Genomic DNA, 21929 nt, shown 5'->3' with positions numbered 1-21929 from the left:
GTAAAGGCAAAGTACTTTGTTTAATGCTCATATTATGTTATGTAAATTACATTTAAATGTTGTACCACTATGATGGGGATATCATTTGCCTGTTTGCCAGGAGTAGTTAGGTAATCAGAAAATGAAGTTTTCAAAGTGCCCTCATCTTAGTCACACGCATAAGACTTTATGGAACAAATAAAAGGCAAGGGGGGAATAAACCCTTTATTCCACTATCTTATTCTTCATACTCAGAAGAATCTATCCCAAAATATAACATTTGTGTCCAAGACTATCTCAGGATACAAAGGGGAAGGATTCATATAAACTTTGGAGGAATTTTCTCATTCTATTGGATCATACTTCCTACCCAGGAAACTTGAGAAAATATAAATATTTTACCATTAAATACACAAAGACCAACATCCCACTTGCAAGCATGCAGTTTACAATTTTACAGAAGAAAATTTCATAAAAGGAAGAAAAACAGCATGTTCTTTTGCATAAGCAACCATTATTCCTAAAGTTGAATAGGAATCCCCAGGATTTTACAGCATAAACTAGGGTATGCTAAACAACTCCTCAATAAAGATTTTTAAATGAGTATTGGATGAAGCAATGATCAACAAAACCAAACAGAAACATCAGTATATTCCTCCCTCCAGTCCAAGGCTATAAATTTCTACTTCTGCTATAAGCTATCATCATTAATATTATTAACACAAGAAGAAAGCCAGAATCTTGTGGGCTTTGTAGTTGGGGGCTCATCAGGTGGTGAACAGGATCTGAAGCCAGTAAGATCTCAGTCAGCCTACAGGAGCGACAGCAAGGGGCAAGGCCAGCTCCCAGGAGGTAACTATACAAAGAAATGACACAGAAGGACAAAGATACTGTCCATCTATCCTTGGACATTCCAGAAAGCCAGCAGCCAACTGATCGGGGTTGATCCTGCTGCATCGTACTCCCCTTCTCATGACCCAGTAACTGTGCTCTCCTAGTTGGTCCTTTCGTAAGATACTCCATCACCCCATTCCAGGTATTTTCACTAACTGTCCCTTAGGTCTGAGATTCTCTGCTTCCTGGGTTCCCTGGCTTCCTTCGAGTCCCAGCTAACATCCCACCTTCTGCAAGAAGACTTGCCCAGTCCTCTTCAGTGCTATTGCCTTCCTTATATATACATGGGGGGGGGCTGTACATACACATATCTTATTTGTACATAGTTGTCTGCAGGGTATTTGTCCCATTAGACTGTAAGGACCTTGAGGATAGGACTTATTTTTCCTTTCTTTATATCCCTGGCACTTAACACAGTATCTGGAACATAGTAGATGTTTAATAAATGCTTATGGGTTTGACATTACATAAACTGTTTTTAGGAATTGAGGAAGAAGGTATCCTTCTAAACTCCCTCTGAGACAAATAAGGTTCTGATGCCCAAACTGTCAAGAAAACAATTTGGAATTATACCCAGAAAGTCACTAAATTATTCATATTGTTCAATTCAGCAATATTACTATTATGCATATACCCCAAAGATATCAAGGATAGAAGGAAAGAGCATAGATATACAAAAACAATTATAACTGCATTTTTATCAAAGAATTGGAAACTAAGTACCCATCAATGGAAATATAGCTGAACAGGCTGGAGAAGGGAAGGGAAAGGAGGATGGGAATAAGTACTTATATAACACCTTATGTGCAAGTCACTGTGCTAAGTTCTTTTTTACAATATTATTTCATTTGATCTTCATAACAATGCTGAGAGGTAAATGCAAGTAGTATCCCCATTTTACCAATAGGGAAATTGAGGTTAAGGGACTTGTCCAAGGTCACACACCCAGTAAGTGACTGAAGTCAGACTTGAATTCAGATCTTTCCATCTACAGGTCTAGTGTTCTATCCACTGTGCCACCAGTTGCCTTTGCAACTGCTTCTTGCACCATAAAAAATGATGAATATGAAATATTCTGAGAAATTTAGGAAAACTAGGATAAACATATTCCAAGTGAAATAAACAGAACTGGAAGAAAATTTAATAAATTTAGTAATATCACAACAACTTAAAGGTAAACAACTTTGAAAGATTTCAGGATTTTGATCAATGCAGTGACCAGTCATGCTCTCAGAAGACTGATGATCAAGCCTGCCACCCACTGCTTATCAGAGAGAAGGATGATGCACTCAAAGAGCAGAATGAAATATTTGTCAAATGTGACCAAAGTAGTGATTTGTTTTGCTCAACCATACTTATGTGTTATAAATGGAAGGCTTCTATTGGAAAGATGAGGGAAAACTAGTGGATAGTGATAGCGATGCAGAGAAAAAATAGACAGGAACATCAATAAAACATTAGAAAACACATAGTGTAGATAAATGAGTGCAGAAGGAAACAAAAAATTTCAGAAGGGGATATAAACAGAGCTATTCTGTTACTACCATGCTAAATCTAACATATGTTTTAGATACAGTTCTTTTTGCTTCTTTGTATGCTGAAATGTTCATGTGTCTGATGATTGTTAAATTCATAATAAAAAAAGAAAATTTAAAAAACTAAATAACAACAACAAATCTCTGGGCCACAAATATCATGGAATTATTCTCAACTATAGTATAAAAACTCAAAAGTTTTTAAGAGGCATTGTAGTAGGATAGAAAAGGCTCGGGCTTTGGAGTCCAAGGACCTGCGTTCAAATTCTGTCAGTGTCACTTCTTGTATTACTTTGAACAAATCACTTTTCTCTGGGATTCAGTTTCTTCAACTGCAAACTGAGGTTGGAGTAGATGGCCTCTAAAGTCTCTTCCAACTCTATAAATAACACCAAATTGCCTAAGCTTTAATAACCTAGGAAAGTACAAATCTTATGGAGTATTTCATTGTTTATACTTGCATTAAATCACCATCTTACCCAGAGCAGAAGACTCCTCCAGCAGGTCCCATTAAGACATCACAACTCTGTCTCTTCTGAGTTCAAAAGACTTGTGCCTCTCTCCCCGAGACATTCCAAGAAGCAGTCCAGAGCCTGGGAGCAGACAGAGCCCTGAAGGCCAGAAATGCAAAGGACTAGAGTCTGTGTGGGTGAAATATTGCTCCCTTATGCAGAGCATCTGAGGTGGACCAATACAGGATTGTGTTGCATACTTACCTGGGATTTCCAAAACATTCAGACATTTCTATAATTGATCCCCAGATCCTAAACTTTTGGTACTGTGGGCTGCATCTCTTGGTTACTCAGAGCCAATGCTTTAAAAAGAATTTCCATTTACTTCTTCCTCTCTCCAGCCTCCTCATTGGAATATCTGATACCATTTTAAATCTCTGATGTGTGTGTGTTCTTGGGGGAGAGGAAAGGAAGGAAGGAAGGAAGGAAGGAAGGAAGGAAGGAAGGAAGGAAGGAAGGAAGGAAGGAAGGAAGGAAGGAAGGAAGAAAGAGAGAAAGAGAGAGAGAGAGAGAGAAAGAAAGAAAGAAAGAAAGAAAGAAAGAAAGAAAGAAAGAAAGAAAGAAAGAAAGAAAGAAAAAGAAAAAGAAAGAGAAGGAAAGGAGGAAGGGAGGGAGGGAGAAAGGAAGGAAGGAAGGAAGGAAGGAAGGAAGGAAGGAAGGAAGGAAGGAAGGAAGGAAGGAAGGAAGGAAGGAAGGAAGGAAAGAAAAGAGAAAGGTACAAGCTTCTTACCACTATAAGAGAGTCAGAGTACTACTAACAGGTTTCTTGTAATGTTTTTGACCAATAAAACTCAGGGGGTGGGAGCAAACACGAGAACTAGTTGAGTCTGTTTTGTGATCCAAGTGTGTATAGGTGATACAGTGACCAAACTTCAGGGTCTTATTCACAATTTTTGTGATTATAGATTTCAATCAGTGTAATTATCTGTTGTACAAGATATCTTATAGTTGAGGCATGCATTGTGATGGAAATAAACAGAAAAGTGATTTGTAATGTGTACCTTGAAACACAACACCAAATTTAAAGCCAACACACATTCTTATTATTAAAACACGTTCTACCTTGAAACTTCTAGGGAGAGGTAACAATTAGAGCAGTTCCAAATACTGGCCTTTCTCAGATTCTTTTCTGCCCTTTGAAAAGGAAAGCAACTTAATCCATCACTAACCAAAGAAAGCACATCCTTCTATTCTACTCAAATTTCTTCTTTCCTTCAAATAATCTGTGATATCATTAGTATGAGTACTTCTTCAACCAACTCAAATCAAAAGATACTGTTTCTTTTGCTCCAGAAGAGCTTCATGCTTCAGAAGATAGTTTCATGCTTTGTTCTGGCTGAAAAACTCATCATCTGGTGGCCAACCTTCTGTTAACTCATTCATTCAACAAGGAACAAGGCAAATAGGTGATGGAATGGATAGAGCGCTAGCCCTAGTCACAAAGATGTGACTTCAAATCTAGTCTCAGATTCTTACTAGCTGTGTGACCCTGGGCAAGTCAGCTAACCTCTCAGTTTCCTCATTGTAAAAGGGAGATAATAATAGCACCTACCTCCCAGGGTTTTGCAATCAATTTAGGTGATATTTGTAAAGCACTTTGTAAACCTTAAAGGTTCTATATAAGGTCTAGCTATTATTATTATTATTATACCTATACTAAGTTCCAAGAATTGTGTGAGATGTGGAGGACACAAAGGCCAAAAAGAAGTAGTCTCACATCCTCAAGGAGCTTCATTCTGTTGAGGAGAAACATTAAACATAACCAATTAAGTACAAACTGCATACAAAGTAATGAACTGGGCTAGGCTGGTCCTCAAATGATAGGCATTGTCTGGCACCAGGTCTAGATGCTCAAAGCCTTTCCAGCTTGGTAGGCTCTGTCAGAATATACCCTTTGCTGGTAGAGCCTTTAAGAACCCAAGGGTCATCTTTATGCTAAGACGAAGAAAGATTTAGATACCTACCTACACAAAATACCTTTGCTACAATAAGCCTTTCCAAGGCATTCTATCACAGTCAAGACATTTTACACGTTGTAAAAATAATTTTGGAAACAAATTTCTATTCAAACAATCACAAGGACACAGGAAAGGACTACTTCCTGTTTCAAAGCTGTATTTTGTCTTTGAAGTTAGTAATTTTCGTACTAAAGTGCATCTAACCTTGATGGTCATCTCAGTTCAGCCTAGTGATTCACTGGGAAGTGCCATTAAATGACAAGAAGATGGAAGAGAAAGAACCTTATCCCTTTAGTTCCTTTCCACAGTGCCCTTTGAAAACCTAAAATAGGGAATAACGGCATCTTGGATACCAGAGAATTCCCTTTTCCTCCTGCTGCAAGTCTTCTGTCTTAAAAAATCAGATGGCTCAATACCATAACTGCAGAAAAAAAGCCTATGTACTAATTAATGCCTTAGGCATGGGCATATTGGGCTTGTGAACTAACCTATGTTAGAGACATTACTCAGACAAGTAAATGAATAAATCACTAAGTTAGTAGTCAATACAAACAAGCATTTATTAAATGCTTACTATATTCTAGCCACTGCGCTGAGCACCGTAGATAGAAAGAAGCAAAAACCATCTTTGCTCTCAAGGAGCTCACATTCTAATGAGGGAGAGAACTTGAAAACAAACGGGTACTACAAGATACATACAAAGTAGATGGAAGGTCATCTTAGGGGGAAGGAGTACAATAGTATCTCTACTTATTTTTCAGCCCTCTCATGACAAAATTTACAGTTATTATAAATAGTGATAGAAATGTTAAAAAGAGAAAGAACATGAGTGAAATATTAACAAATATACAGAAGAAAAAAGAGTTCAGAAGGGTACCCAAGCAGCCTGAATTTGTTACTATTGGGTTAAATTTAACAGATTTAGAGTGGGAAGGGACATAAGAGGAAAAGAGACCTAGAAAGACTAAATATGCTTTGCCCAAGGTCACACAGGTAAGAAGTAATAGAGACAGCATTCAAACCCAAGTCATCTGACTCTAAGTCCTGCATTCTGTTTTAACTGCATCTAGCTGCCTATTCAATCACTCCAGACTAACCCTATTCCCCAAATTCATTGTGCTTTTTAAATTTTGCACCTTTTCTCAGTATGTTTCCTCTGCTCTAAAACTACCTGTGGAAATCCTACCCATCCTTCAAAGTACAAATTAAGTGTAACATTCTCCATGATATCTTTCCTAATTTCTCCCAACTATAAGTGATCTGTCCATTCCAAGCAGTTCTATAGCACTAGTTTTCACCACTCACATAATGTAGAAATATATTGCCTATATTAAGGATATTTTTATACATTTTATCTCCTTCACTAGACTGTAAGTTCCCTGAAGTCAGAAATTGTCTTATCCAACTTTATATCTTTCATAGTGCCTACAGTGCCTGACACGTAGTAGAAATTCAATATTTGACAAATTAATATTCTGATTGTTATGGGGGAAGGCAATTGGATTAAGTGATCTGCCCAGTGTCACACAACTACTAAGTGTCTGAGGTCACATTTGAACTCAGGTCCTCTTGACTCCAGGGCCAGTGCCCTATCGTCTATCCTACCTAGTTACCCCTGAATTAATATTCTTTTTATCTGGTAAGAGTATTACCAGACATCAGAACCAAGTAAGAACATAAAATAGCTCCAAACATAGTATTGCCTTTATTTTAGACAATGGATTAGATTTTAGAAGTCAAGTATCTGACGCCGTAAATTTTACCAAAACAAATTCCTAGTACAAAAATTGTACTAAGAAGTTCTTTGCTTCCAAGGAGATGTTACATGGCCAGATACTACAGGGATTGTGAACAAACAGTTCTTTCTCCATTCACTAAAGGTTTAACTAAAAAAAAAATTAAGATCAGGTATCAGAATTTTTTTGAATACAGAGCAGACAGTTGTATATTAAAGGAAATTATCAAGTGAAGCTGTGAAATACTCTTTCCTAAGAATTTTTGAGAATAGAACTGATAACTACATGTTTCTGGAAATAAATTCAGTGCTATCCAGAACCAGGAGGATGAATCATTAAGAAGCTCTTCAATTTCTTCTCAGCATCAAAATTCTGTGATTTTCTCGGAAGCAGTTTAAAGCCCACAAGTCCACTCTGTACACTATGTTCCAACTCACTCCCTTTATTAGAAACAGGTCATTAAAAAGGAGTTAAAGCTGTCCTAGGTACATTTCTGAAGACTATCATAGACAAAAACACTCCCAGAAAATTTCTTTTAGGGCCAATCAGAAAAAGAAAGGTCAGAGTAGCCTGAACTGGTATATCAATTCTTACTTTCTTAAGGTTTTTTTGTAAACATCTGTGTAATCCAAAGAGCTTTACTGGGTAACATCCTGCCATTTGGTTTGTAGTTTAGTCCTCTAATTAACAACGTCTGACCATCAATTTTATCTTATTTTTAGCTTTTATTTCTAAATGTTTTAATGATCTCTTTTGTTTTTTACCTCACAGTCATTTTCAGATAGAACCATCCCAACACTCCCACTACCATCCTTTCCACCTTCCTCCAATGAACTTTAGCTTATAACAAAGACAAGATGGTTTTAAGCTAATAATAGAGTTGATTAAGCAAAACCAACCAAAACAGCAACCACCTTTGACAACATATACAAAGTTCTGTACCCATAGCCACCCACCTCTCCAGTGAAAGGAAGGTTGACCATCAAGTTTAAAAGGTGCTTTAAAAGGATTTTGTTGTATCTGTAGAGACTATATCAGATTGCACTCCATCTTGGGGAAGGGGGAGGGGAGAGAGGTGAAGAAAATTTAAAACTTTTGGAAGTGAATGCTGAAAATTAAAGATAAAAAATAAATAATTTTTTAAAACAACGACAACAACAAAAAAAGAATGTTGCTCTGGAACTTCCAATTTATGATTTCTGGTTCTAATGCCAAATCATTGTCTCTTTTCTCTTTTGTTTTAGTATAATAGTGATAGCCAACATTGATAGAATACATTAAGGCTAATGAAGTGCTTTGCATAAATGCAACATCTCTTTTGATCCTCATAACCACCCTAGTACAAATATTATTATCACCATTTTACAGATGAGGAAACTGAGACTCGGAGAAATACAGTGGTGTTTCCTAAGTTGTTGATGTTCAGTTGTTTTAGTCGTATCTGACTCTTCATGACCCCATTTGGGGATTTTCTTGGCAAAGATAATGGAGTGTTTTGCCATTTCCTTATACAGCTCATTTTACAGATGAGGAAACTGAGGCAAACAGGGTGAAGCGACTTGCTCAGGGTCACACAGCTAGTAAGTGTCTAAGTCCAGATTTGAGCTCATGAAGGTGAGTCTTCCTAGCTCTAGGCCTGGCACTCTACCCACTGTGCCACCTTGCTTCCCCCTAAAAGAATAAGGGAACAAATACTAGCTGGGGTAGTTTTACTTCTATTCATTCCTATAAATATCAGTATCTGAAACCAAGGTCTTAAAAGACTATTTAGTGTATTGTTAATATCAGTTAACTGGAATGTTGCACAACCTTTACTATAAGTGCCTAAAATTTTTGCAACCTGGCAAAGGAAAAGAAAACTATGATAAGACAAAATCACTAATGTAAACAGGCTTTGTTAACTACACCAACAGCAGCTGAGAAATACTTTCCACTTAATTAGTTCTAACTATCAATACACCGGTAAATGTTTCACAACTGGCTCTCCAGGGGGAAAAGTACTCTAACCATTAGAATTTTATGTTTATTGAATAACCTATAAGCAGTGTTGTACTAGTGAACATTTAGCAGTTGACTCTCTGGAGGAAAAATGTACTCACTGCATACTTTTAAATTTAATCTCCATTATTAACATTTTCTCTATCAAGTAAAAAAAATAAGTTATTTTCCCAGTTATGTAGAGAAATAATTTTTAGCACTCATTTTTTACAAGATTTTGAGTTCCAAACTTTTCCCTTCCCTCTCCTTATGTCTTACAAAAATGGTAAGCAATTTGATATAGTTATATATGCACAATCATGTAAAACATATTTCTATATAAGTCACAATTGTAAAAGAACAGAGACCAAAAGGGGAAAAAATGAAAAAAATAAAGTGAAAATAGTATGTTTCAATCTGCATTCAGACTCCATCAGTTCTTTATCTGGGTATGGATAGCATTTTCCATCATGAGTCTTTTGTAATTGTCTTGGATCATTTTATTGCTGAAAAGAGCTAAGTCATTCACGGTTGATCATCACACAGTGTTGCTGTTACTATATACAATGTTTTCCTGGTTCTTCTTGTCTCACTCTGCATCAGTTCATACAAATCTTTTCAGGTTTTTCTGAAATCTACCTGCTTATCATTTCTTATTGCACAGTAGTATTTCATTACATTCATATACCACAAGTTGTTCAGCCATTCCTCATTTGATGGGTATCCCCCTCAATTTCCAATTTTTTGCCACCATATCCATCATTTTCTTAAGTCTAGACAATCAACAAACCCAATAAAGTTCTGATTTGTAGCATTTTCTGATTTTCAAGGTAACAAATGTTAACACTAAAAAAGTGAATGATTGGTTCTTCAAACCAGTTAAGTTGGCTCCAGTATACTTTTTCTTATAGGGACTAATAAACACTACTCTGACTTGAAACTAGGAAGAAAAGTTAACTTTTGTCAGTGAATCTTTGATCTCACCAAGGTGATTATTGATCAGTATAGATTGCAGTCCAACCAAGATCTTTTCATCCTGAATAGCTATTGTTCACATCCTTCTATATTCTCCACAGAGATCTATCCAACATTCTGAAAGACTTCATTTAGGTCTTTCACATTACATAGGCACACCACTTGGGTATTAATCCTTTATCCTTCAATTAGCTAGCATGTACATGGATGCTACAAACCTCCTATCCTAAACATTCACTTTCTGGATGATATTTTAGACCACTTCTTGCACAAAAGCAATTGTTGGTAATACACTGCTTAAAATGTATTACGTATTTCTACGTTGGTTTTGGGGTTAGCCACAATTTGGATTCTACAAAAATTGAGGTGTTCCTTTGTTTACAGACTGATAATATCAATAAAAGAATATCAGTGTTTGGGGGGAAAAAAAAGGTGAGGAAGATAGGAGTGTTTTAACAGAGTGCAGCTTGGGATCACAGGAAAAACTATATAATATCCCAAATGCAATCTAGTTTGTTTTCTTCCTTGTAGACACTTCTTGTCCTAACTCAATCTGTCCATCTGCAGTAAATATCCAATATTTATGTACTGATGGACTAATTCAATGGACTGCCTATTCAACTTCATGTCTAGAGAACAGGTATTCTTCATCCATTCGATTTTTCCTCTATGGGTGATTAGTCCTATTTTTGAGTGCATCTCATTGAGAAGGCCCCTCATTTTCTGGGGTTTGGTGCAATCAGTGCTATGTTAACCAAAAAGAGAAGCATCTGGAGTACTTCGTCACCTATAGGACATCCTTCTTTCACTTGGACTCTGTGTTGGACATACTATATGACACTGGTAAACACCTATAGTATGTACAAGTCTCTTTTATGACTTATTTGATGTTGACAATCAGAGGTTGGCTGAAAAAAAGATATGACTAAAGTTGTCAAGGAACTTTGTATAATCTTAACATATTCATATAAGAAAATTTGTTGGAGTTATGCCTAAGTGGCACTTCCAAATCAAATGCTTTCATAAAATAATTGTCAAATAATATAGTGGAATATACTGCACCTTTCAGCTAATTATGTGAGTAAAGATTTGGTCTCTAGAAAATTATTTAGAAATCATTAGAAAATCATTTGTGAAACCCTACCTATTTCTTTCTCATATTTTCATACCCTTTAGATATATGAAGATGATTCTCATTAAGATTTTATGAAGATGATAAATTAGTCATGTTGGTCAAAAAATATAGATGTCCTAATTGTGAATTTTTAGTAATGATAGAATTCGTCATTTTAAAAATAACTTTAGATATCTTGACAGCTTTCAGATATTAAAATTTGATTCTCTAATACTTTATAAATCTTGTCACATCCGGAAGGTTATCTTCTACATGCTTTTGATCTAATCCAGTCACTTTCTTCAGCTTCATTTCTTCAAGTGCCATTTCAGCTTAGTTATATAGCAATCAGAAACCAGTGTTAAATTCTAAATTTGTTTCATAGTCATTTATGACAAAAATTGATGCTTCTAGGAATATTGGTATATTTATTCCATACTTTCCTCTGTTTGTTCACCTTCTTGTTTCATCTGTAAATTTTTGGGGGATGATCATTTATTTGGATGTCTTGCAAAACTTTCTGCATATTCATTTCCCCCCTCATTTCTCTACACAGTGAGTGAAGCAATATTTTCTGTAAGCTTCAATCAACAGATTTCTATACGCCATTATCTGTATTTCTTATTTCCCAGTTGCATGCAAAAACAATTCTCAACATCATTCCTAAAACTTTGAGTTCCAACTCCTCTCCCTTCCTCCCTCCCCACCCACTCCCACTAAGAAGGCAAGCAATTCAATATAGGCTATACATGTGTAATTATGCAAAAGATGTCCATAATACTCATGTTGTGAAAGACTAACTATATTTTCCTCCACCCTATCCTGCCCCCTATTTATTCTATTCTCTTTTGACCCTGTCCCTCCCAAAAAAGTGTTTACTTCTAATTACTCTCTCCTCCCATTTGCCCTACCTTCTATCATCCCCCCCACTCCACTGATCTCCTTCTCCCCTACTTTTCTGTATTGTAAGATGGATTTTCATACCAAATTGAGTGTGTGTTATTCCCTCCTTAAGCCAAATGTGATAAGAGTAAGGTTTACTTATCCCCTCTCACCTCCCCCCTTTCCCCCTCCATTAAGAAAGCTTTTTCTTGCCTTTTTTATGAGATAATTTGCCCCATTCCATTTCTCCCTTTCTCCTCCCAATATATTCCTCTCTCATCCCTTAATTTTACTTTTTTAGATATCATTCCATCCTATTTAACTCACCTTGTACCCTCTGTCCATATGTATATAATCCCTTCAACTACCCAAATACTGGGAAAAATCTCAAGAGTTACAAATATTATCTTTCCATGTAGGAATGTAAATAGTTCCACTTTAGTAAGTCCCTTATGATTTCTCTTTCCTGTTAACCTTTTCATGCTTCTCTTGATTCTTGTGTTTGAAAGTCAGATTTTCTAGTCAGCTCTGGTCTTTTCATCAAAAATGCTTGAAAGTCCTCTATTTCACTGAATGACCACTTTTTCCCCTGAAGTATTATACTCAGTTTTGCTGGGTAGGTGATTCTTGGTCTTAATCCTAGTTCCTTTAACTTCTGAAATATCATATTCCAAGCCCTTTGATCCCTTAATGTAGAAGTTGCTAGATCTTGTGTTACCCTGATTGTATTTCCACAATACTGAATTGTTTCTTTCTAGCTGCTTGCAATATTTTATCCTTCACCTGGGAACTCTGGAATTTGGCTACAATATTCCTAGAAGTTTTTCTTTTTGGATCTCTTTCAGGAGATAATTGGTGGCATTCTTCCAATATTTATTTTACCTTCTGGTTCTAGAATATCAGGGCAGTTTTCCTTGATAATTTCATGAAAGATGATGTCTAGGCTCTTTCCTTGATCATGGCTTTCAGGTAGCTCCATAATTTTTAAAATGTCTCTCCTGGATCTATTTTCCAGGTCAGCTGTTTTTCCAATGAGATATTTCACATTGTCTTCTATTTTTTCATTCTTTTGGCTTTGTTTCATAATTTCTTGGTGTCTCATAAAGTCAATAGCTTCCATCTGCTTCATTCTAATTTTTAAGAACTATTTTCTTCAGTGAGCTTTTGAATCTTCTTTTCCATTTGACTAATTCTGGTTTTTAAAGCATTCTTCTTCTCATTGGCTTTTTGGATCTCTTTTGCCATTTGGGTTAGTCTATTTTTAAAGGTATTATTTTCTTCAGCATTTTTGGGGGTCTCCTTTAGCAAGCTGTTGACTCACTTTTCATGATTTTCTTGCATTGCTCTCATTTCTCTTCCCAATTTTTCCTCCACCTCTCTTACTTGATTTTCAAAATCCTTTTTGAGCCCTTTCATGGCTTGAGACCATTGCATATTTATTTTGGAGATCTGGGATGTAGCAGTCTTGACTTCTATGTCTTCCTCTGATGGTATGCTTTGTTCTTCCTCATCTGAAAGGATAGAAGAAAATACCTGTTCACCAAGAAAGTAACCTTCTATAGTCTTATTTTTTCCCCTTTTTTGGGTATTTTCCCAGCCAATTACTTGACTTTTGAGTTCTTTGTCAAGTGGAGGGTATACTCTAGGGACCCGTAAGTTCTCAGTTCTTCCAAGGTGGCACAATCAAGGGAGAGGAGTTTATTCCTCTCTTGTCCTGTACTCTGGTCTGGAAGCAACACAAGTTTTTCCACCCAGGATCTTTGAGTAGGATTCCCTCTCTATCATCACCACCAGCTCCACCACACCAGCACTCCTCCTCACCCCGGGACAGTCACTCAGGGCTGAGACCCAGATCAGCTGCTTGATTCCCCCAAGGTCTTTAGGCCCAGGGTTCCAAAAGGCGATGCTGCTGCAGTGACTTTCACTGCCCTGGAGCTGGGGCTAGGGCCTGACCCTGCTCCCTTCTCACTCAGGTTAAAGAGCTTTCTCACTGACCTTTGAAGCTGTCTTTGCCATTCATGGGTTGAAAAATCTGGGAACTGCAGCTGCTGCCTATGATTCCATGCCCTGAAGCCTGCTCCAGACCTGTCCCTGCCACACCATATGACCAAAGCTAGGCTGTGCTCTGCTCTGAGACTGGTGTGATAGACCTTTCCTGTAGGCCTTCCTGGCTGTTTTGAGCTGGAAATCTTTTATTCTGTCGTTTTGTGGCTTCTGCTGCTCTAGAATTTGTTTAGAGTCATTTTTTGCAGGTATTTTAAGGGCTGTGGGGGGAGAGCTACAGCAGGTCCATCTTTTTACTCCACCATCTTGGCTCTGCCCCTTCTGTTTAGTTTTTAAAGCCTTATACAATCTGACCTCATCCTATTTTTCCACATTCATAGATTATTTCCCCTATGACAGTTAGGCTGCAATTCAGTCAAAACTGGCCTCTCCTCATCGTTCTTCATCTCACATCTATGCCATTGCAGTAAACGTCCCCTTACATGAAATGCACTCCAACCTCACCTTTGCCTCATTAAGTGTTTCTTTCCCTTTAAGATTTAGCTTAAGCACATGTCCTAAGCTCAGACTGATTAAGTGACTTAAAGGAACATAGAATTTAGAGCTGGAAGGGACTTTAGACATAACCACCTCAAACACTACTGCTCTCCCTCCCAAATTATCTTGGATTGACCTGCTTTGTACATACTTGGTTTTGTTCACTTTCTATTTATAAAATATAATTGATTTTATGTTGCATATATTTGTAAATGTACTTGTCATCTCCTGCCCCCATTAAAATGTAAGTTCCTTGTCAATAAAGATTATTTCATTCTTTGGACTTGTTTCCCTAGCATCTAGCACAGAGTCTAGGATAGCAGGCTTTTAAAATACTTGTGGATTGATTGATACCAATCAGTTGCCTTGGTGTGAAGGATTTTGTTAAGCTCTGCATAGAATTTGTTCATTCTTGGCAATAGATGTTGGTACAAAAGCTGCAATTATGTTTGGGGAGGTCTTTGTGTTTATGCCCCTCAAGAATCCTGCAAGATGACACAGACCCACAAAAACGCACATTTTTTCATTTGTTGCTAGCAACAATGAGCCTCATCTATCTTAACTAGGTGGGTCTTGAACAACAGATACTTCCTGCCATCAGGACCTCCACAAAAAAGTCTGCTGTGATGCTTCACTGTGGTAGATGACACTAGTTTATTTAATGTTATACCAATGAAGTACAGGTTTTGGCAGATTCTTTCAAGTTTAAAACACTTTGAGTATGGTCCTGACAACAGACTAACTTCAGTTAGCATATAAAAAATAAAGTATGCTTAACTATATTTAAAATACTAAAAAAGTCTAATAGAAGTTGGTATCTTTGCATAAGAGATTTAGAACAAAAATATAAGCAACAGGAAGTTGCCTCTAACAAATTATTTCACAATACAACCATATCCTACCATCAAGTCATGAAATCCCACTACAGTATCATTATGTTTACAACAGTTATGACACCTTTCCTATGGAATGAATTATCCCCAAAATGTTGTGTCACTATTATTGCAGTTTCCTGGAACTAGTTAATAACACTAGGTAGGGTATGCCTTTAATTGATTGGAAGACTGACAACAGAAACGGTAATATTCCCAGAAGGAGCTAGGGGTACTTGGGACAAGAGAGCAAAAAAGGGACAGACATCTGTAACCATGGGTTTTAGGGGACATGACTCCCCACAATTCCACAGACCTATTTAAGAGTGTCAGAATGTATTACCAGGGTTGATATTAGCAACTTTATTTCCTTTTTTTTTGGCAGGATTACTAAAACTAGTAGATGAGGGGAATGTTGTTAAGAATGTTAAGGGGAATGTCTAGTTAAGAACAACTTAACTAGATTTTATCAAAGCATCTGATAATGTATCCCATATTATTTTTGTGGGGAAGATAGAAAAATGTGTACTATGTGATAATAAAATTAGATGGATTTGGAACAGAATGAAGAATAAGATTCAAAATAGGATCTGTTTAATAGTTCAACATCTACATCATCACAGAATCATCAGTATTAACATTTCTGTCATATCATGTTGGGTATCATTTATTGATATTGGTGGTATATTGATTATATATTCATAAAATTTCCAGAAGTGGATATACATGGTCATGAATCTGAATTAGAACAGACTAACCAAGATACTCAAGTACTCCTATCACTGAAACAGAATGGCCTAGAGAAGCAGAGGCAGAGAAAGTGCCTGACAAGGAGGAGGCTGAGAAAGAGCCACTGAAGCTGGGCTGCAGGAGGAAGGGCCATTTGATTGTGGTATGGTGATGATGAGAAGGGTGATATAACAGGAATTCTGAGCATGAGCTCTGGACTAAAGCTAATGCTGCTGACCAAATAGGTGGGAACCACATGAGACAAGTGTTGGCTAGTCAATTCTTTCACTGGTAGTTTCTATCTTCCCACTGAGGCTTTTTCGAATTACAGCTGAGTTTGAAAGTTTGGGGTTTTTTTCCTAAATGGTTACTTTTATTATAAAGTCACTTAAACTAGGATAAAACTTGTGGTGCAACAAATCTGAGCTTTTTGGTCTAGTGACTGAGAAGATATCTAGAGAAAGGGGGAAATCTTATTTCTTAAAGAGATCCAAGATCCCCTCCCAGTCACTTTTTTTTGGTTCACTGAAGCTACACTGGAGCCAGAGCTGAAAGCACAAAGCCATAGACAAAGTATCATTATTACAAAGGTAATGGTGACTAATAGATATCCCTAGAGCTTCTGAGATGAGAAAGTATAAAGGGCTAAGAGAAAACAGCTGCTTTTAGTCTGAAAAGCTAAAAATAAAAGGGGGTATCTGGCTTCCTTCACTGACTGCAGAGCTATGGAACTAAAGTCAGTCAACCTAGTCTCAGAGCAGAGGGAGAGTTGGGATGAGGAAGCAACAGACCTCTAAGCCGAGCCTAAGATTTTCAGGGTTTAAAGTAGTCAGTGTCCTCAGGCTGGGGTCCTCTGCCTTGGTCATAAGCTCCCTCAGTGGTTACAATAAAAAATGCTTTTCTATGTGAAAAACTCACACATGAAGAAATTTCTTGAGAAAATTTCTTCATTTTTAATACTGTAGTATTCCAATTTGTCATTTATTTTCATTTTTTGTGGCAAGATTAAACATATAAACATATCATCCAACACTTTGTGGGGAATAATCTTCCCCATATCACCTCAATCAACTACAGGAGGAAGAAGGAATTTAGCTTACATCTTGGCTTGGTCCCTACATAGAATTGGTCCCACCAAGTTTCAAAGCTAGTATCTCCAGATTCTGCTAGCTGGAGTTCTGAGACTCTGACTCCTCAAGTATTGCTGCTGGACTGGTTGTAGTACCCAGCCCAGATTTCTGTGTTCTCAGATCCCTAAGGCTTGAGCTCCTGGGCCAGATCAGATACAATGAGAATGGAAAAGAATGAATACAAAGGCCAAAGACCCAGGCCAGGTAGCCTGAGAGCAGTCCTTCCTTACTATATGATGTGAGTGAAGGAATCACTTCACTTCGCCCTTAGACTATCCCCAATAAATAGGAGTATATTTTAAACACACTATGCATGTCCCTAATCCAGAACCATCCTCTGTGGTCCTTATGTGGGGAAGCATAAGCATTGTCCTTTCACTTGCTTCCCCCATGCTATACAAAAAAGTCTAAAGAGCCAAGGTGACACAGTCTTGTACAATCCTATACATACAAGCAAAAATCACAATTGTCCTCATTTTCTCAGATTCAGCAAAAATGTCACAGTTTACCAAAGACTGATGCTTGCTTAGTACTCAACAAGTACCTAATGCAGTATTAGCATGACCTTCCTCCACCTACAAACAAAAAGCAAGGGCAAAGAAAATCAGTTTCCTATCTTGCACAGAAAATCTGATCTATAAGGAGTTTTCCAGGCCACATGGAGCTCTGCCAATAGGGACATAGAACTTGGGGTCAACTAGGCATCACTTCCTCACTCCCAGATAAGAAAACTGCCCTCAGTACAAACTCTTCCATGATTCCCTCAGGGAATAAGGTGATCCAATAGGGCAAAAAAATTTTCACCTGTCCCTTTTTACACAGAGCACACCAAATTTTCTTTTCCCCACACCATACCATCTCCCATAGGTAGTAGGTTTAGGCTAACTTCCCATGAATCCTTATTCCCAACTTTCCCCAACAGATCACTGCCACTGTAACAGCACTTTCTCCCCAGCCCAAAGACACAATCTGCTCCAGCAAAACTTTTATCTCTTTTCCTGATACAGTATCCTGCTGCACCTATAGAACATATTAGTCTGAACCAGCTGTGTACTGCCTGAACAGACTGTGTACTAGGTCATAATGACATTTACTACTCACTGACCAATCATAAGTATCTTACACTTAGACATATGTACATTCCTTTACATTTATCTTGTCTAACAAGACATTGATGAGAGCAGCCTGGTATTCCTTAGTCAGTCCTGACCACTAGTTGACCTAGTGACGTTTCAGACCTAAAACTACACCTCCATGGAGACTCTCCTTGGGCTATTTCCCGATAAACTCTGGGTAAAATGCCTGAGCTGTAGATACCAAAAGTGCATGCTCCTTTAAGAACCACTCACTAATCCTGCCCTGAATCACATAATTAGCATATTTGGCAACTGTTTTACTATAGAATATCCTATATAAACTTTACCTGTACCCCTCTAAAGTTGTAGGTTCCCTAAGAACTCTTGCCTGCTGAAAAGCATAATAAATCGTTACCACCTTGACCGCAACAATGCTTGAGTCCTCAAATTCTTTTCCAGATGACCCACGCAGGCAACTCCAGTCTTGGAGTTCCTGTACCTCCATCTCCCCAGCCCTCATCACTGGGTATGATAGCAAACTACTATAGTTTATTGAGAGAGTGACATGGTTAAATCTGCACTTTAGGAAGATCACTTTAATAGGAGAGTGGAAAGTAGACTGGAATTGGGAGAGACCTGTGGCAGGGAGACCAACCAGCAGATTATTTCAATAGTCTAGGCATGAGATAAAGGCCTCTACCAGGGTACCAGGGTATCGAAAGAAAGAAGAGGATGTATTTGAGAGATGTTGTAAGAGTAAAACTGACAGACCTTGGCAACAGATTGGATATGGAGAGTAGGGTTGAGTGTGGAAATAGTAAGAAGTCAAGGACGTACCTATCCTGGGTCACTGATAGTGCACTTGACAGCAACAGGGAATAGGGAGGGCAAGTGTCAAGAAGACAATGAGTTCAGTTTTAGACATGTTGAGTTTAAGTATTTTACAAGACATCTAGTTCAAGGTGTCCAATAGGCAGCTGGAGATGAGAGAAATAATTATTTCTTTCTTATATTAATGACCAATTACTGAATCAGGATTAAAAGGTTTTCTATTTCCTTATTCATTGTAGGAAATCTTAGAAAAAATTTATCTAACCAGAACGAGAGAATTGGTGAATTCCTATTCTTTGTATTTGGTCTTTCAGGTCTGGGGTAAAAGTGGGTTCCCTCTTTGATATGTATACTGACAAGTCTCTTTGACCAAGATGTGATCAAAGTCACATACCCCTAAGACTTTAATTAGAAAGAACCCACATCTCACTATAATATTCATTTTCTCATTAACTGTCACCCTCAGGAACACCCATTTTTCCAAGGGCATATAAACTACAAGCCTACCACCATGAAGGTCTTTGGTATTTGAAAGTACCACTGATCTTTTTTATTAATAATATGCTAGCATTGTTAATAAAATGATTAGTTGCCCAGAAACCATGTCTCTCAAACCTTTTAAAAGTCACAGAGATGCCAGACTGGAGGTCAGAAGAGAGGTTAGGACTAGATAAATATCTTTGAGAATCATCTGCAGAGATAACTGAATCCATAGGAATGGATGATATCAAGTGTAATAGTATGAAGAAGCGTCCTTTCAGCATTAGTGGCATGACCTGGACAGGAAGAAACAAGGGAGATTGAGTACTCAGTAGGTAGGAGAACATGGAAAGAATTGTGATTGAGTACTCAGTAGGTAGGAGAACATGGAAAGAATTGTTTCTAGGGGGAAAAAAAGAGAAGCCAGTATCAAGGAGAGGGTGATCAACAGTGATAAATGTTACAGAAAGGTTAAGAAGGAAGAGGACTGATAAAAGATCATTAGATTTGGCAATTAAGAGATTATTAGTAACTTTGGAAATAGTATAAGTCAAATGTGATTGAAAGTCAGACTATAGCTAGTACAGAGAGTAAAAGGAAAGAAGTAGAGACACCTATTATAGATGACTTCAGGAGTTTAGCTACAAAAAGGAGAGATATGTGGCAATAATTATTGGGGGTGGATGGGATCAAGTGAAGGTGTTTTGAGGGTGGGGGAGACACAGGTATGTTTGTAGGTAGTAGAGAAATGGTCAGTAGACAGGGAGAGATTGAAGAGAAGTTAAGGTGGGGATGATAGAGGGGATGATGCTGAAAGAGACAAAATAGAATGGGATTGCTTATGCAGGTAGAGGGCAAAGAGTGAGACCCTTCCCTTCATTTGAGATGGGATGGGGAAAGTGTGATGTGACATGATGAGGGAGAAAGATGGAGCTTTCAGTAAATGTCATTAGTTTTTTCAGTAAAATGTGAGGCAAGGTTCTTAGCTGAGAAGATGACGTGGGGCGGGGGGAGACACCATAAGAGGTCTGAGGATGGAAGAAAAGGTTTGGAAGAAGTTGTAGGGAGTGGGATAGTGAATTAGGAAAATGTAAAGGGATTGTCTTGCAACAATGAGGGTCCAGTAGAGATCATATAACAAATTTGTAGTGGATACAGTCTGCACAGTTTAGTGATTTTATCCAGCTTTATTCAGCAGCATATGTGAAGAAGCAGTGGCATTGAATGGTCAGAGTTACTCAAGGCTGAGGATTGGCAGGGAATAATTGGTGGTATCTTAAAGAGGCCAGGGACTCAAGAGAAGACTGCATAGAGCTGCACTGATTCACCAAAGGGTCAAGATCAGAAAAGGAAGAGAGTGCAGCTAGTGCAGGGGGGGATAACCTGGGATCAAGAACTGAGGGTCAAGGGATCTGAAGTCAGTGTGGAGGAAAAACAGGGTTTGGCATTGCAAAAGCAGAGGGAGAGGTAAAATGACATTAGATTGTGATCAGAAATGGGAATCTAAGAGTTCACGAACACAGAAGTAGAATATTTATCATGGCAAGATTACAACAATTTTTCTGTGTGATTAAGGTGGGATGGAATAACACATGATATGAAATGAATGTTAGTGACCTGTGAGGTTAGGGTACTTGAAGGAAAATCAATATATAAGCTTATATCCCCTGATATTAGGAAAGAAGTTGGAGAGGAAAGAAAAGAAAGACTAAGCCAGACACAACTCATTGAGAAAGCAGAGTGTCTTAGTAGTAGAGAATTTTGAGTACTAGATATGGATTGAATGAAGTTCAAAGGAGGAAAGGTTACAGAGCGATAATGGTGGAAGGAGAGCCAGGAAGCAGCAATAAGAAGCAAAGACCAACTTCCGCACCTGGACCAGGGAAAAAGTTTTAAGTATAGTCATTGCTGGAAAAGGTGACCAACGGAGGTTGTATCCCAGGAGGGCGCAGGGTCTCACTGAGAGACACTAGATGGAAAGAGTGGGAAAGAAAAAGATTTAAATGGAAAGGAAGCTTGTTGTCTATGGAAGAGGCATTCCAGAATGCATAGTAAAAGGGGTGGCTTTCAAGTTGGGATAGCAGAATTTGAACAGAATGGGAATTAGGGATTAGGGGATGACATCTGAATAAAAAGCTCTGGAAATTCAGAATCACTAGAATGGGGAAGGTAGGAACATGGAGGAGTTTGCTAATTATTGAAGAAAGAATTTAGATGGATTTTCATTACTGTCTATTGTGGTTTGGCATCAAAGTAGAGTTCTCTCAGAGCCTTATGAAATACAGGGAAGGAACTCAGTACTTAGAGTCAAAGGAATGGTGTTATTCCCCTTCCTCCAAGACATAAGACTAGGCTGGAGATTTGATGGGATGAATGAATGGGATTGAATGGGATTTGAGTCCTTGGAAAGGAGTCAGGGACTAATGGAATGGCTTTTCCTCTTTAGGAAGGAGGTTATAGAGAGGGAGGTGTACGTGTGTGTGTGTGTGTGTGTGTTCTATGTCTGTGTGATGAAATTCCAAGAAGTCAGGAGATTTGCCCAGGGCAACATAGCCAATTATATGTCAGAAGAAGGATTTGAATCCTGATCTTTCAGATTCCATGGCCAGCTCTCTATCCACTGACATGATACCACTATATATATAGCAAATGATAAAATTTTACTAATAAAATGAAATTAAAATGAAAATTAAATCTCTAAGCCAGAT

Source organism: Notamacropus eugenii, chromosome 4, assembly GCF_028372415.1.
Source record: "Notamacropus eugenii isolate mMacEug1 chromosome 4, mMacEug1.pri_v2, whole genome shotgun sequence".
Lineage (NCBI taxonomy): Eukaryota > Metazoa > Chordata > Mammalia > Diprotodontia > Macropodidae > Notamacropus > Notamacropus eugenii.
This window is presented reverse-complemented; position numbering follows the sequence as displayed.